Raw genomic sequence first — 14,270 nt, 5'->3', positions numbered from 1 at the left:
ATCAAAAACAAGGGATAACATCTCTTACCCAACCTATTCAACATACTCAACATTGTACTCAAAGCCCCGCTCAGTCCAATGAGGCAATAAGAAGAAAATCATATCCAATCTAATCTTTGAGAACAGATGCAAAAATTCTAAACACGAGTAAAAAGAGAATCCAGCAATGTAAGCAAAGAATAGTAAGAACACTATGATTAAGTATTACAAAGCTCATTACATAAATAATAGAGAGAAAATGTAAAAATATATAAATGGATACAGAAAGGCACTAGATAAAATTCAGTAACCAATCATTATTCAAAAATTTTAAGAGAGGATATCAAAGTAAGCTACTTCAATATCATATAGACAGATCACCAAAAACTGGTAATATTCATTATATGTGATGAAAGAGCAAAATCATTTGAACTAAAATGATGAAACAGGTAGGAAGCTTGCTGCTGCTGCTGCTGCTAAGTCACATCAGTCGTGTCCGACTCTGTGTGACCCCATAGACGACAGCCTACCAGGCTCCTCAGTCCATGGGATTTTCCAGGCGAGAGTACTGGAGTGGGTTGCCACTGCCTTCTCCAGGTAGGAAGCTTACTGCTACCATTACTATTAAACAGCAAAAGAAAAAATTAACCAAGGAAAGCATTTTTTCCATTTCTAAAATTTTTAAAGTGGGCTCTATCAATTTATTCCTTCACTTAAATATTTCCACTGATGATCTAAAATTTAGGGTGAAATACATTAAAAGAATAAAGCTTACAATGATTCAACTAAGACAGAAGTCTACTTTGCTTTCATGCAGTCTACACTGGTTGAGCAGTGCTGCTCCATAAAATAACTCAGTGTTTGCTCACCATGCTTCAGTGTTAGCTGCTGTCATGTCCAACTCTTTGCAATCCCATGGACTCCAGTCTCCCAGGCTCCTCTGTCCATGGTATTCTCCAGGCAAGAATGCTGGAGTGGGTAGACAATTCCCTTTTCCAGGGGAGCTTCCCAATCCAGGGATCAAACCCAGGTCTCCTGCATTGCAGGCTGATTCTTCATCACTGAACCACCAGGGAAGCCATGTGCAAAGACAGTGTCATTGACCCACATGACTAATGCATTTCAGTCCATGGGAAGTGAGAGGCATGAAAACAAAGGGGATCCAATTGCCATTTAAGTATTTGAAGCCACAAGCGCAGCCATTAATTCTGTTCACTTACAAATCTAACAAAAATATAGTCAGATGAACACACTTAGTTGTAAGTAAAATTGGTTAATAAATATCTAGTAGTTACTTAACTACTAAAAGAAAAAGAAAACAATGGATTTTCAAGAAAAAATTAGTATCTTGAAAATGACCAGTAAGTGCTCTCTAAACAGAATTCTGTAATACCATGAAGCTGACATTCTCTGATAAGTAGAATTAGATAATAGAGAAATAGAACACTAAATATATAACAAGTGAATTGCTTTTCACATAGGCTGAACTTAGATAGTATTGCTAAGAGGAAATAAGATACAGTAAGACTATTAGAAAATCATTTGAGTAAACCAAACAAGAAATACAAAAGGCAAAATTATGCTTAAGGTGGCCAGAACACATTTGACATGTTTGAAGAATGTGAAGAAGGTCACTGAAATGGATAGTCACTGCAGAGTTTTGAGCAGAAGAGTGGCTTTAAGTTCAGAGAAGATCAAGATGGTGGAATAGGAGGACATGGAACTCACCTCCCCCCAAGAAAACACAACAAAAATACATCTACATGTGGAACAATCCAGAAAAGTAATCAGAGACTTGAAGAAATACTCTTGCATGACCAAATCCGTGAGAAAATTCACAAAGAATCAGGTAGGAAGGGAAGAGATGGGATCAGGTCAGGAGCTGTGCCCCTGGGAAGGGAGACTCAGAGGAAAAAAGACATTACACAGGTGGAGACCCTCCTTGGGGAATGAGCTGTTCAAATCACACACTGAGCACCCAGCCTTGCAGTCCGACACTGGGAAGATGAGCCCATTTCACTGGTTGCAGGGCTAGTGGGACTAACAGCAGGGCTGTGGGAAGCCTGCTTGTGAGAAGCATGCACAAACTCACTTGATCCCGACACAGGGCAGAGAGGGAGAAGTAAGATTGCAGGGTGGTTGCCTGGTTTCCCACAACCACCCTGGCCTGCATACCAACCTAAGAAGAGGAGTCACTTATGATGCACCTCCACGCTGTGGCTGAGCAACAAAGGACCAAGGCTCAGATCCAAAGCAGCAACTCAGCAGCGCAGGAGCTACCACTCCTGGTGCTCGCACAAGCAGTGCCTTGAAGTCATCCAGGTCCCCGCCCAGGCCGGACCTCCACACCAAGCAAATAACAGCACTGGGTCAAACAAGTAGACATTTTGGATGAAATGGAAAAATTCCCCCAAAGATACAAATTTCCAAAACTAACTTAATAAGAAGCAGGAAACCTAAACAGACTTTTAACAAGCAAAAAAAAAAAAAAAAAAAACTCACTGAATTAATAATTTAAAATATTCTCATAAAGGAAAGCCCAGGCCAAGATGACTTCATTGGTGAATTCTACCAAACATTTAAGGAAAAAACAAAATCCTTCACAAACTCTTCCACTCTTCCAGAAAATAATGGGGGAGGGGACATTTTTCAATATATTTTTATGATTCCAGGGGGAGTTTTGCTAGCATGCCAGACAGTGACAGTTTCTTCTTTTTTTAATAAAAGGAATGGAAAATCCTTTGTAATACAGAGGTTTCTAGTGTGAAGTCATTTGCTTTAGCAAGATTACCTTAGAAGTAATAGGAAAGATTATTTTTTAAAATCAGAGGATTCAACTCCCTTGCCTATTGCATTACCAGAAAGATAGTGATTTAGATACAAAATAGTAACAAACTATGGAATCATAATACTTCTAATAACTAACATCCGGAAAGCACTGCCTATGTGCCAATCAATTCTGAGCACCTAACAGGTATTATCTCAGTCCGTCCTCACAAACATTACTGTCCCTATATATTGAGCCTCAGAGGAAACTTAACTCACTCAAGGGCCAAGAGCTAGAGAATGGGCATACCAAGGTTCTCAACTGCTAGGTCAGGTCACTTCTCACCCCCAAAGAGATTCACGAGTATACCAGTAGGTAACTTTGCAGAACAGCTTTCTGGCACTCTGGTGGGTAGCTTACCAGCAATTACAAAAATAAAGAATTCCACAGGCATCTAGGAAGAATATATATATCTAACTCAATATATATTAGAAATGGCAAAAATTCCTCAGGATTTTTGGTTGTTTGGCACTCTTCCTTATTTTGAGCACTAAGGAGTTCTATCGATCTTCACTCACCACTCATAATTTTTGCTTTTACTTTGGTTATTCTAGTCAATTTCTAAGAGGCACGTCGGGAAGCCTTTCTTAGTCTTCATTTTTCTTCATTGTGAACAAAAAAATTCTCTCATCCTATTTCATTGTTTCCTCTCTTCAGCAGAAGTGAAGGCTGAAGGGGGGACATTTCAGTTCATTTTCATACTGAAACTCAAATCATAAACAATTACAACAGGAAAATTTTAGTCTTGTTTTCCAGATTTTACCCTGGATCCTTATTTACCTAAGTTTCAAGTACTAAATTAAGTTTATTGTTTTCCAGTTATTGTTAAAAAAAAAAATCTCAAGTGTTTCTAAAAAGCTATAAATTTATGACTTTCTTTCATCTATAATTTCTTTGGTTTTCAGCTCTTATGGGGCAGGAAGTTCTTCACAATTATCTTATAGGCCAGGAATGTCTTCACAACTATCAGCACAAAAATAACCTATAGCCTATTTAATAGACTATACATCTAGCATAATTATAGAAAAAAGTGGTCAAAAATTAAAAACTATCCTTTATTTAAAATTCCTATTCACTCATATTTGATTTTTAACATTTTAATTAAACAACAAAAAACTCAACAAGACACAATAGCCTGCATATTACTTGCTACTGCAGATTTCATATAATCAGCAACTTTGATTAAAGTATAAAAATATACATGTAAAAGCTTAACAAGTATGGAATTGTGATTGCTATTAAAAAGGTAGAAGTTAACTTCAACTTGCCAAGAAAGGAAGCAAGAGAAGGATAAAACAGAGTAGAGGGGAGTACTGCGTAAGGTTTGGCTGCTATTCATGTAATCCCTTAAATCAAATCTTTGGTGACACCCATGGTGTGCTAATTTTTGTGTTAATTTTAAAAATTTTTAATGGATTTTACATTTTAGACGAGAAATAGGTTCATAGCAAAACTGAGAGGAAGGTAGAGAGAATTCTTATATATCCTTTGCTCCCACACATGCATAGCCTCCCTCGTGATTAACATCCCTAACTAGAATGGTACATTACAACTGATGAATATACAGTGATACATTCAGTTCAGTTCAGTTCAGTTCAGTCGCTCAGTCGTGTCCGACTCTTTGCGACCCCATGAATCACAGCACGCCAGGCTTCCCTGTCCATCACCAACTCCCAGAGTCTACCCAACCCATGTCCATTGAGTTGGTGATGCCATCCAACCATCTCATCCTCTGTCGTCCCCTTCTCCTCCTGCCCCCAATCCCTCCCAGCATTAGGGTCTTTTCCAATGAATCAACTCTTCGCATGAGGCAGCCAATGTACTGGAGTTTCAGCTTCAACATAAGTCCTTCCAATGAACACCCAGGACTGATCTCCTTTAGGATGGACTGGTTGGATCTCCTTGCAGTCCAAGGGACTCTCAAGAGTCTTCTCCAACGCCACAGTTCAAAAGCATCAATTCTTCGGCACTCAGCTTTCTTCACCGTCCAACTCTCACATCCATACATGACCACTGGAAAAACCATAGCCTTGACTAGACGGACCTTTGTTGGCAAAGTAATGTCTCTACTTTTAATATGCTGTCTAGGTTGGTCATAACTTTCCTTCCAAGGAGTAAGCGTCTTTTAATTTCATGGCTTCAGTCACCATCTGCCGTGATTTTGGAGCCCCCCAAAAAAGTCTGACACTGTTTCCACTGTTTCTCCATCTATTTCCCATGAAGTGATGGGCCCAGATGCCATGATCTTAGTTTTCTGAATGTTGAGCTTTAAGCCAACTTTTTCACTCTCCTCTTTCACTTTCATCAAGAGGCTCTTTAGTTCCTCTTCACTTTCTGCCATAAGGGTGTTATCATCTGCATATCTGAGGTTATTGATATTTCTCCCGGCAATCTTGATTCCAGTTTGTGCTTCATCCAACCCAGCGTTTCTCATGATGTACTCTGCATATAAGTTAAATAAGCAGGGTGACAATATACAGCATTGATACATTACTACCACTCAAAGACCATAGTTTATATCAGCGTTGAATGTCAGTGGTGTACCTTGTGTGGATTTGCAGAGATGTACAATGACAAGTAATCATCATTATATATGATATTGAGTATTTCACTGCCCTAAAAACCCTCTGTTCTCTGCCTATGGCAATCATTGATTTTTGTATTATCATAAGAGTCCTGCGTTTTCCAAAATGTCAGATAGTTTGAATCACAAAGTATGTAGCCTTTTCAATTCTTCCAGTTGGTAATATACATTTAAGTTTCCTCCATCCCATTCTTGGTTTCATAGCTCATTTTTTATCACTAAAATGATTCTATCATCTGGATCCATCATATTATTTATTCACCCAATCACCTACTAACAGATGTTTTGGTAGCTTCCAAAGTTTTGCCATTACAAATAAAATTGCTATAAACAATCATGGATAGGTTTTTATGTAGGCATACATTTACAACTGCTTTGGGTAAATACCAAGAAGCGTATGGCAAGGATCATATGGCAAGAGTAGGTTATTCTTTGATTTAATTGATTTCTGCTCTAATTATTATGTTTCTGTGTACCTTAATTTGTTCTCCTTTCCTAATTGCCTAAAGTTGAAGCTTACATGACTGTTTTTAGACATTTCTTCCTTTCTAATACATGCATTTAGTCCTATAAATGTTCCTCTAAGCACTACTTTCTCTGTATCCCACAAATTTTGATCAGTCTTGATTTAATTTTCATTTAGCCCATAATGTTTTAAAATTTCTCTTGAGAGTTCTTCTTTAACCCATGTTTTATTTGGAAGTGCTAGAAATTTTTAGTCTCCAAGCAAATTGGAATTTTCCAGCTAAATTTCTGTTTCTGATGTCTTGCTTCATTCCACTGTCTCTGAGAACATACACCGTGTTTTCTATCCTTTTAAAGTTGTGATTCATGACCCAGAATGTGGTCTATTTGGGTGAATATTCCATGTAAGCTTGAGAAGAATCTGTATTCTGTTGCTGTGTTGCATAAGTGTCCTTTTTATTCTGTTGCTTGATGATGTTGAGGTCAGCTATGTTCTATCTGATTTTCTGCCTGCTAGATCTACTTCTAATGACCAGAGTTTATTTTCCCACTAAAACAATTGATTCATTTGTTTCTCACTTGTAAGTGGTCTGTTCATATTTTCTATTTACTTCTCATTCAGTCTTGGGAGGTTGTACCTTTCTAAGAATTTGTACATTTCTTCTAGGTCATCCATTTTGTTGGCATATAGTTGCTTGTAGTATTCTCCTATGATTCTTTGCATTTCTGAATTTTCAGCTTCCCAGGTAGTTCAGTGGAAAAGAAACCGTCTGCCAATGCAGATCATGCTAGAGACTTGGGCTTGATCCCTGGGTTGGGAAGATCCCCAGAGTAGGAAATGGCAACCCACTGCAGTATTCTTGCTTGGGGAATCCCATGGACAGAGGAGCCTGGTAGGCTGCAGTCCATAGAGTCGCAAGAGTTGGACACGACTGAGCCACTGAGTGGACAAATACACTTAGTGTTGGTTTTAACTTCTTTTAATTTCTGATTTTATCGATTTCGGCCCTCTCTCTTTTTCTTGATGAGTCTGGCTAAAAGTTGACCAATTTTAGTATCTTTTCAAAGAAGCAGCTCTTAGTTTCTTTGAATTTTTAATTGTTTTTGTCACTATTTTATTTATTTCTGCTCTAATCTTTATGCTTTCTTTCCTTCTACTAACTGAAAGTTTTATTGTTCTACTTTTCCCATTTTCTTTAGGTGTAAGATCAGGTTGTTATTTGAGATTTTTCTTATTACCTGAGGTAAGCTTGTATTGCTGTAAACTTCCCTCTTAAGAGGTTAGTCCAAAATATATAAACAGCTCCTACAACTTAACATCAAGAATCAAACAACCCAATTAAGAATGGACAGAAGGGCTGAATAGATATTTTCCAGAGAAGACATAAAGATGGCCATACAGATGGCCAACTGGCACATGAAAAGATGCATAACACCATTAATCACCAGAGAAGTGCAAATCAAAACCAAATGAGGTATCATTTCACACATAGAATAGCTAGCACCAAAAAGACCAGTGATAACAAATACTGGTGAGGATGGAAAGAAAAAAAGAATCCTTGTACACTGTTGTTGGGAATTTATATTAGTGCATCTACTGTGGAAAATTGTATGGATATTACTTAAAAAAAAAAAAAAAACCTAAAAATAGAACTACCATAAAAAACATAGGAAAGAATAAAATTTTGCCACTGTATCACATTGGTGATCTAAAAAATAAACTAATGAACATAACAAAAAAGAAACACACTAACAGATAGAGAGAACATACTGCTGCTAAGTCACTTCAGTCATGTCTGACTCTGTGCGACCCCACAGATGGCAGCCCACCAGGCTCCCCCGTCCCTGGGATTCTCCAGGCAAGAACACTGGAGTGGGTTGCCATTTCCTTCTCCAATGCATGAAAGTGAAAAGTGAAAGTGAAGTCGCTCAGTCGTGTCCGACCCTTAGCGAACCCATGGACTGCAGCCTACCAGGCTCCTCTGTCCATAGGATTTTCCAGGCAAGAGTACTGAAGTGGGTTGCCATTTCCTTCTCCGGAGAACATACTAGAGGAACTGTAGTAAAACTGGCCCATTTCTGCCTGATGCAGGATTCCTCCAATGGTCAAGCTTTGCTCAGGGATCCCCACTGGTTTGGCCTAGATTTTTTCAGAGTTGTGTTGGTGAATTTCTTTCTGCCCAATTCATTGTCTCTCTTCCTTCACAGATTAGCATAAAAGCATGAATATGTTTCCCTACCTATTCCCACTTCCTCCTCTTTTGTTTGTCAAAGGTATTACTCCCAATAAATTTCTTGTACACCTAATCTTGTTTATGTGTCTGCCTCTTGAAGATCAATCCAACAAGTAGTGAGGTTTTTATCCTATTATAAATGGTAGATTTTAATTTCATTTTCAAGTTGGTGATTGGTCCTATGTATCTAAATAATACTGATTTTTGTATTTTTATTAGCTTTTACATTCAAAATCATAACAGCTATAAGAAATTATAATTTTATTTCTGCCTATCTAATCTTTTATCTTTTTATTTTCCTTACTTTGTTCCACTAATTTATGTTCACCAGAGCAATACTAAACAAAAGTGCTAACAGCTGATGCCCTTGTCGGTTTCCCCTAATCTCAGGGGAATAATTCCAAGATGTCACTACATATTAATAAATGTGTTAAAATATATATATATTATTAGATTAAGAAAGTTTCCTTTTAATTCTAGATTGCTAAAAATGTTCTTCTTTTTTTAACCTTAAATAAGTGCTGAATTTTACATTTTTTGTGTAGACATTAAGATGATTGTATTCAGGCAATCCTCACTTTACACAGAACTACGTTAATGAATCCCTGCGCATACCAGAACTATACTGTCATTTTGCACAGTTCTACTGCATATTATTTTCTCTATTACTGAGTAACAAATTGCACAAACTGTGAGTAGTTTGCGTTCTTTCTTATCTGGAAGCTTAGGGGGAAACATCTTCGAAGCTCATTCAAGTAGTTGGTAGAATCCAGCTTCTTGTGCAGGACTAATATCCCATTTTCTTGCTGGTTGTTGGTGGAGGGTTACTCCTAGCTCATAAAGTTGCTCTCGGGTCATTTGAATGTGGCCCACTCTACCTTTAACACAGCAACAGTACATCAAATCTTACTTGTGTTTCAACTTTCTCTGATATCCTGTTCTGCTATCAGTCAGAAAACACTGTTTTTAAAGAGGTCATTTGATTAGGTTAAACCAACTCAGAAAATCTATCTTAAGGTCCATATTAGTAAAGAACCTTAATGACATCTGCAAAATACCATCTGTCATGCAATATAACATGATCATGGGAGTAACACCAGGGAACAAAGATCACATGGCCCATCTTGGAATTCTGCCCATCACAAATTAGATGAGATCAAATCTCAGTTACTTCAGAAGCTTGAAAAATGAGAACACATTCAAAGTATGCACAAATTTTAGTTAATGTGATAACAAAGAGAGAAACACTGAGGTGTTTTTCCCTCACTCATATTCTATTAATGTGATTGGTTTCCTAATGTTAAACTAACTTTTTATTCTTGGGATAAACCTATGTTGGCTATAGGATGTTAACCACTTTGCAGACCTCTATATCTAATTTTCTAATATTTTACTTACAATTTTTACATGTGTATACATAAGACAGCCTGAAGTTTCCTTTCTTATAATGTTTTTGTAAGGTTTTGCTTTTAAAGTTATGCTGAGCTCTCAAAACATGAAAAGTATTCTCTTCCACTCTTTGGAAATTTTGGTTTAAAATGGTGTTATACGTTCCTTAAATGTCCATGATAATTCACCAGTAACCTAGAACTGAAGTATCTTTGTGGGAAGGGTTTTAATAATAGATTCAATTCTTTTAATGTATGAATGACTATTCAGCATTGTGATTTCTTCTGTCACACTGAAAATTGTGTTTCTTCAAAGAATTTGTCCATTTCACATAGATTATCAAATTATTTTGCATAAACTTATTCACTGTATCCCCTTTAATTTCTGTGGACCTGCAGCGATGTTGTTTTTTCATTCCTTATCATGGTAAATTGAAATTTTCCTTCTGTCTCTTTGTTAGAGCAGTCATGCTGGAGCTTTATCAATGTATTACTCTGAAAATAACCAATTCTTGGTTTTATTGATTTTTATGCACATTTTCTCATGTTCTTTGTATCCTTGTTTTATATTTCATCAGTTTTTTGATACTATTTTTATTATTCCTTCCCTTTTACTCTCTTTGGATGTAAATTTTGCTACTTTTCTATCTTCATGAGACAAATGCTTTAGTCACTTGCAACCCCATTGACTATAGCCCTCCCGGCTCCTCTGTCCATGGGATTTCCCAGGCAACCATACTGGAGTGGGCTGCCATTTCTCATTACCAGAACTTCATGATCCAGGGATCGAACCAGAGTCTCCTGTGTCTTCTGCATTGGCAAGCAGATTCTTTACCACTGAGTCAATCAAACGTCCCAGATCCTTGATATGCCGATACTTCTTCCTTTTTTATATATGCATTTAGAGCTGCTAGGTAATAATTACACCTTTTGCTTTCAAATACACTCTGACAGAAACTGGTAAATACCTTCCAATTCAAATATTTCCTTTTAGCCTTTGTCAAAGAAGCCAAATTTCTTTGTCAAAGAAACTCAAAATTCTGCAAGCCAGGCTTCAACAGTATGGGAACTATGAAATTTCCAGATGTTCAAGCTGGATTTAGAAAAGGCAGAGGAACCAGAGATTAAATTGCCAACATCTGCTGGATCAGAGAAAAAGTAAGAGAGTTCCAGAACATCTACTTCTGCTTTACTGACTATGCCAAAGCCTTTGACTGTGTGGATCACAACAACCTGGAAAATTCTGAAAGAGATGGGAATAGCAGACTGCCTGACCTGCCTCTTGAGAAATCTGTATGCAGGTCAGGAAGCAACGGTTAGAACTGGACATGGAACAACAGACTGGTTCCAAATAGGAAAAGGAGTACATCAAGGCTGTATATTGTCACCCTGCTTATTTAACTAATATGCAGAGTACATCATGAGAAATGCTGGGCTGGATGAAACATAAGCTGGAATCAAGATTGCTGGGAGAAATATCAATAACCTTAGAAATGCAGATGACACCACCCTTATGGCAGGAAGTGAAGAACTAAAGAGCCTCTTGATGAAAGTGAAAGCAGAGAGTAAAAAGTTGGCTTAAAACTCAACATTCAGAAAACTAAGATCACGGCATCTGGTCCCATCACTTCATGGCAAATAGATGGGAAAACAGTGGAAACAGTGACAGACTTTATTTTGGGGGGCTCCCAAATCACTGAAGATGGTGACTGCAGCCATGAAATTAAAAGACGCTTACTCCTTGGAAGAAAAGTTATGACCAATTTAGACAGCATATTGACAAGCAGAGACATTAATTTGCCAACTAAGGTCCATCTAGTCAAAGCTATGGTTTTTCCAGTAGTCATGTAAGGATGTGAGAGTTGGACTATGAAGAAAGCTGAGCACCAAAGAACTGATGCTTTTGAATTGTGGTACTCGAGAAGACTCTTGAGAGTCCCTTGGATTGCAAGGAGATCCAACCAGTCCATCCTAAAGGATATCAGTCCTGGGTGTTCATTGGAAGGACTGATGCTGAAGCGGAAACTCCGATACTTTGGCCACCTGATGCGAAGAACTGACTCATTTGAAAAGACCCTGATCCTGGGAAAGGTTGAAGGCGGGAGGAGAAGGGACAACAGAAGATGAGATGGTTGGATGGCATCACTGACTCAATGGACATAAGCTTGAGTACACTCTGGGAGTTGGTGATGGACAGGGAGGCCTGGTGGGCTACAGTCTCTGGGGTCGCAAAGAGTCAGACACGACTGAGCGACTGAACTGGACTGAAGTGAAAGAAGGCAAATTTCATACAGATGGCAAAGTGGTCAGATAAAACATCCTATTTCATAGCAATCCTTTTTGTCCAGTGTGCCCACATTATAAACTGTGGCCATATACTGGCCAAGGAATATAAGAGGAAATGCTTTATTCCCAATTAGGCTGATTAAAGTTGCTGCTTTAGTGGGGTGATGTGACTGTTCTACCATTCAGTACTGCATGATCCTTCCACAATGCAGCCAGATATAACAATTGGGACTTTGGCAGCCATTTCAGAACACAAGTGAACTCAAGATGGAATACACAAATAGGAGGATATACTAGAAGCTAAACGAAACTTGGGTCCTGATTTCATGCAACCACAGTTATATACTTCAACACTTGATAGTGATGTTTCCTAAGGCCCATTTGACTTCACACTCCAGGATGTCTGGCTCTAGGTGAGTGATCACACCATCATGGTTTTCTGGGTCATTAAGACATTTTTTGTACAGTTCTTCTGTGTATTCTTGCCACCTCTCCTTAATATCTTCTATTTCTGTTAGGTCCTTACCATTTCTGTCCTTTATTATGCCCATTTTGCATGAACTGTTCCCTTGGTATCTCTAATTTTCTTGAAGAGAGCTCTAGTCTTGCCCAATCTATTGTTGTCCTCTATTTCTTTGCATTGTTCACTTAGGAAGGCTTTCTTAGTTCTCCTTGCTATTCTTTGGAACTCTCCATTCGGATGGATTTATCTTTCCTTTTCTCCTTTGTTTTACACTTCTCTTCTTAGCTATTTTTAAATTGAAGAAAGTAGGGAAAACCACTAGGCCATTCTGGTATGCCCCAAATCAAATACCTTATGATTATCAGTGGAAGTTACAAATAGATTCAAGGGATTAGATCTGATAAAGTGCCTGAAGAACTATGGACGGAGGTTCACAACATTGTTAGGCGGTGGTGATCAACACCATCCCCTAGAAAAGGAAATGCAACAAGACAAAGTGGTTGTCTGAAGAGGCAAAACTATGGAGACAGTAAAAAGATGAATGGTTACCAGGGTCAGAGAGGCAGGTAGGGGTGACTAGGGAAAAAACTGAGGATTTTATGGGGCAGTAAAATTAAATTATGTGATTCCATAATGATGGATATATGTCATTGTACATTGGTCCAAACTCACAGAATGTTCGATACAAAGAGTTTTCTGTAATGTAAACTGTAGACTTTGGGTGATTATGGTATTTCAATATAAGTTCATCAATTTGAAAAAAAATGTACCTCTCTGATGGGGAATGGTTATAATGGAGGAGACTATATATGAATAGGGGCTGGTAGTATAATGGAAATCTCTGTACCTTCTACTTAATTTTCCTGTGTAACTGAAGTTGCTCTAAAATAAAATACTATTTAAAAAAAGAAATTAAAAATTTTCAAAAATTATAAAAACATGCAAGGCCACATAAACTAGAATTAGACTAATTTAGAAATGCAATGAAAAGACTCAGAATAAGACATTTAAAACTCATTTAAGTAAATACTAACCTAAGAGAAGCATAATTACAATGAACAGAACAAAAAATACCATAAGAGAAAGAGAAGAGGAAACTAAGATTTTTTTAAATTAAAAATAAAATCATTAGATGAGGAATTAATACACTATGATTGCACTAATACCCATTCAACAATTATTTTAAATATATACATATGTGCGTTAGTCACTCAGTTGTGTCTGACTCTGTGACCCCATGGACTATAGCCCACCAGGCTCCTTTGTCCAGGGGATTTTCCAGGCAAGAATACTAGAGTGTGTTGCCATTTCCTTCTCCAACACACACACACACACACACACACACACACACACACACACACAGCCCACCAGGCTCCTTTGTCCAGGGGATTTTCCAGGCAAGAATACTAGAGTGGGTTGCCATTTCCTTCTCCAACACACACACACACACACACACACACACACACACACACACACACACACACACGGAGCTTCCCAGGTGGCTCAACAATAAAAGAATCTGCTTTTCAATGCAGGAGATGTGAGTTGATCCCTGGGTTGGGAAAATCCCCTGGAGAAGGAAATGGCAACCCACTGTAGTATCCTTGCCTGGGGAATCCCATGGATAGCCAGGTGGGTTACGGTTCATGGGGTTGCAAAGAGTTGGACATGACTTAGTGACTAAATAACAGCAACAATATTTAAAAACTATATATATGTGCGTGTGTGTGTGTGTGTATGTGTGTGAGTGAAAGTCACTCATTCATGTCTGACTCTTGCGACCCCATGGATTGTGCCCCGTCAGGCTCCTCTGTCCATGGAATTTTCCAGGCAAGAATACTGGAGTGGGTTTCCTCTCCAATACATATAATGTATGTATATATCTCCAATCTAAAGACAAAAAAAAAAGCCCTGCAACACATTTTAGTTATAATGTTTCTTGATAGTACTTCATGTATAGTAATACTGAAACTATTTTATTAGGATTCTGCTAATCAGTAACATTACTGATTACACTGGCAATCAGAATTTGCATGGTGCAGGA

The 14,270-nt window shown here is 38.0% G+C and overlaps 1 protein-coding gene across 4 annotated transcripts in view; it reads right to left on the bottom strand.

Moving 5' to 3' along the window:
• Positions 1–14,270, bottom strand: part of LRRIQ3 (leucine rich repeats and IQ motif containing 3) — a 176,784-nt gene that overhangs the window by 119,459 nt on the left and 43,055 nt on the right. The window lies entirely within an intron of this gene.

The sequence above is a fragment of the Giraffa tippelskirchi genome, chromosome 5 (assembly GCF_054371585.1).
Source record: "Giraffa tippelskirchi isolate mGirTip1 chromosome 5, T2T-mGirTip1v1.2.pri, whole genome shotgun sequence".
Lineage (NCBI taxonomy): Eukaryota > Metazoa > Chordata > Mammalia > Artiodactyla > Giraffidae > Giraffa > Giraffa tippelskirchi.
Note: the sequence above shows the minus strand (reverse complement) of the source record. Positions and strands in the feature narration are given on the sequence as shown.